At 31.9% G+C, this 3,950-nt stretch overlaps 1 non-coding gene across 1 annotated transcript; it reads right to left on the bottom strand.

Annotated features, from left to right (window-relative positions):
• Positions 1-1,132: 1,132 nt before the first annotated feature.
• LOC112917627 (U6 spliceosomal RNA) lies at positions 1,133-1,240 on the bottom strand. The gene has a single exon (XR_003234492.2). It is a non-coding gene; the product is annotated as a U6 spliceosomal RNA (small nuclear RNA).
• Between the last annotated feature and the right edge of the window lie 2,710 nt (positions 1,241-3,950).

Below are 3,950 nucleotides of genomic sequence, written 5' to 3'. Positions count from 1 at the left end.
TCTGACTCCATGTTTTCATGTTTGACTTCTGACTTCTTATAAGACCCAGCTTCCTTTTTCCCTTCTGCTCCATATCTAGATATAATTGATAAGAAAGAAAATGAGCTCCCTCTTTTCAGACTGGTGGGAAATTCAAATTTGGCAAATTCCCAGCCCTCCTTCAGGAACTTGTCCCTGGTCCTGCTCTCTTGCCCACTATAAAGGCCTAACCCACTCTCTTTGCTCCATTCAAGCCTGCCTGGACCTGCTTATGCCCTTCTTGCTTTCACTAGGAGTCCTTTGTGCTAACAATAAATGTTCTAAATTCTCTAGGTCTCTGGAATGTCATAAAGCCTCAACATCCTACCTCTTAATTGGGGAGAGTTGTAACCTACCTCTGCGGGGCAAACCCAAAACAGAGTATATTTACCTTTTATCTAGCAACCTTCCTAAATTCACATACAATTTCTAATTGTAAATTATTTTAAACTTTATATGTGTAATTATATCACCTGTGAATAATGACAGGGTACTATTTTCAATCATTTATTCTTAAAAAAATATTTTTTATTGCTTCCTTGAACTAGGTAGGACTTCCAATTTTGAATAGAACTGGTGGTTGTGGAAATCTTGTCTTCTTGCCATTCTCAGGGGTTAGGGGGTTGAGCAGTCAATATTTTATCATGTTATGTGGGCCATTAAGATTTTATTTTGTGGGTATCTTTTATCAGATTATGAAATTCTTGACTTCTAGCATGTTGAGTATTTTCTTTTAAAAGATAAATGCATGTTAAATATGATCAAACATGTCTTGTGGATTTATTAATCACATGGTTTATCTCCATTGTTCATTTACTAGGTGAATTATATTGGTTGATTTTAAGGTAAATTTCACTTAGTTTTGATGTATTATCCTTTTTATATAAAACTAGATTCTGTTGGCTAAGGTTTTGCTTAATATATTCATATTTGTATTTAAAAGAAATGTTGGCCATATTTTCCATTCTTAGTTATTTTCAGGTTTTAGTATCAGGGTTTTGCTGGGTCATAAAATGAGTTAGGAGTTGGTGAGTCGCCTTTTTTTTTCTATTCTATGGAAGAATTTATGTAAAATTGGCATTATTTCTTTTTTCACTCATAGGAAGAATACACCAGTGAAATCATCTACACCTGGAGTTTTGCATGTCATCCTTGTACAGGAGCCATGCTAATCTCTGTATCTTTCCAATTTTAGTATATGTACTGCTGAAGTGAGCATTACATCTGGAATTGGAATTTTTATGAGAAATTTTTTTTACAATGGACTTGATTTTTTTTTTTTTTAAAGATGTAGGCATACACAGATGCTCCATTTCTTCTGGGTCATTTTTTGGTAAATTGTGTTTTTCAAGAATTTCTGCTCTGTATTTTTCAAGTTTGTTGGCATAAAGTTGGTTATTATATGCTTTTATTATCCTTTTGATATGTATGGGATCTGTCCCATACACATGGATGTCCTCTGCTTATTCCTCATATTAGTTATTTGCATTCTCTTCCTCTCATTAAATGTTGATTAGTGTTATTAATGTGTTCAAAGAATCAAAGCCAAAACTTTTTTAATTTTTGTTTTATTGATTTCACCACTTTTTTATTACTTTTATTCTATTACTTCCTTTGAGTTTAGTTTGCTTCCCCTTTCCAGATTCTTAAGTTAGAAGTATAAGTCAGTGATTTTAAATCTTTTTTCTTTTCTAATACCTCTATTTAAGTCAATATATATCCTTCTATTGTTTTCACTGAATCCCACTAATTTTGCTATGTTGTTTTTTTACATTTTCTAATTTGCTTTGTGATTTCCTCTTAAACACATGGGTTATTTAAAAGCATGTTGCCTAATTTTTACACATTACAGATTTTTCTAGTTCTCTTAATTCCATTCCATAATTTAACTCCATGTTGGTCATGGGACATACACTTATGATTTCTGTTCTTTGAAATTTGTTGAGATTTGCTTTATGCCCCAGAATAAACTTTAAAATATGTCTTTTTTGTATTTATTTCTTCAGTTATTGAATGTAATGTTATTTGTGAATATCAAGTTGGTTAGTTGTTTTATTCAAATCTTTTATAGTCTCACTGATTTTTGTGTGTTTGTTTTATCAGCTCTTGAGATGGTGTCAAGAACTGTCAATGGTCTGAGAATTTATTCTATCTGCAATCCAAGAAGTTAATTTGCCACTATTACATGCATCGGTTTGTGATTATTTGAATTTCCTTTTATGTAAACTGCTTGTGCATATCCTTTGCTCCTTCCTTATTGTGCATTTTTTTGGGGTGGGGGGAGAGTTGGTATCTCTAAATTTTATCATGTAGGACCATAGTATAGATCTCTTTAGTTATGCTATTTATTTTTAGGTGTTGATAATTTATCTTGAAACCATGCTAATTCCTCATATACATTTAATACTTTTTATGGATATCCCATTGTATTTTCTACATAGATATCATCAACAAAGTAGAATAATTTTGCCTTTCCTTTTGGATTATGATGGCTTCTTAAAAATAGCATATTTGGACATATTGGTGGTTCTGTTGGTTAAGCTTCTGACTCCTGGTTTGGGCGGAGATCATGATCTCAGGGTCCTGAGATTGAGCTCTGTGTTCGGCTCCACACTCAGTGGGGAGTCTGAGATTCTATCTCCCTCTGCACCTGCCCCCCCCCATGCTCTCTATCTAAAATAAATAAATATATCTTTTTAAAAAGTGGAATAATGTTGAAGAGAAGCCATAATAGCAGACATTCTTATTCCTGATATAGGGTGAATAATTCTAAAGTTTAAGTGAAAGAAAAAGGAAGGTTGAAGGAAATTCCATTCTATTTTTAGTGCATGAAGTGTTTTTGTTATGAATGTTTACCTGAATGAGTATATCCCTCCATTTACTGATGAATGAATATGTTGAGAGATCATATGTCTTACTGCCTTCATTCTGCTAATATAGTAAATAGTATTAGGTAGTCTGATGTTGCATTATATGGGAATTGCTGGGATAAGCTTTACTTGATTAGAGCATATTCTTTACACAGTGTCTAAATCAGGTTTTTAGTATAATATTTAGTATTTGTGCATCTATGTTCATAAATGAATTAGTCCATAACTTCCTTTTCTTGGACTCGTCATGTTTGTCTTTGGCATGAAATTTATTTTAATTTTATAAAACAAATTAATAGCTTTTCCAATGTTTCTATTTTTTGAAACAAATTTATGGTAATTTAGGATTACCCATTCTTTGAAAGTTTGTTCAGTCACCTTTGGAGTTATTAGGTCTGATTCCCTTGGGATAAAGTGACTTTTAATTCCTTTAATGGTTTTTTTGCTTATTGGATTTTATCTTTTTATCTTAAATCAGTTTGGAAACTCATCCTTTCATCTAAATTTTGACATAAATTTTTTTCTTAGTATCTCTTATGATTTTTGAGACCTGTTTTCTCTTGGATGTATTTCTAAATACATTTTTATTCTATATTTTTAGAAAAGAAAATATTTCCTTAATATATATCACTCAGTGCAACCACCCCTTTTCCTCACTATTCTACAATCCAGGTGAAAATTCTCTTAATAGTTTAATCTTCTAATTGACATGTTTACAAGAAAGACTGAGTATAATTTGATGATGTACATTAATCATGACTTTACAGTATTGTCCCTTTATATGTAAATACAGGATTCCTTCAACTGAATAGTATATTCTTGTCAAACTTAAGAGAATATTGCTATGACACCATATAATCACATTTTCATAAAACAAGTTCCAGGCAATCTGTTAGTTATAATTAATTGGACTGTAAACTACACGGAAATGAGACAAGATCTGGAAAGTAAAAGATGAGAGTGGTAAGGCAATGCTAAGCGCCAGATGGATATGTAAACAAAACGAGTAGTCTTGAGGAAAAAAGTGACATCTTCTCAATTAGCAGGCATAAACATGTCAAA

Source organism: Vulpes vulpes, chromosome 8 (genome assembly GCF_048418805.1).
Source record: "Vulpes vulpes isolate BD-2025 chromosome 8, VulVul3, whole genome shotgun sequence".
NCBI lineage: Eukaryota > Metazoa > Chordata > Mammalia > Carnivora > Canidae > Vulpes > Vulpes vulpes.
This window is presented reverse-complemented; position numbering and strand designations above follow the sequence as displayed.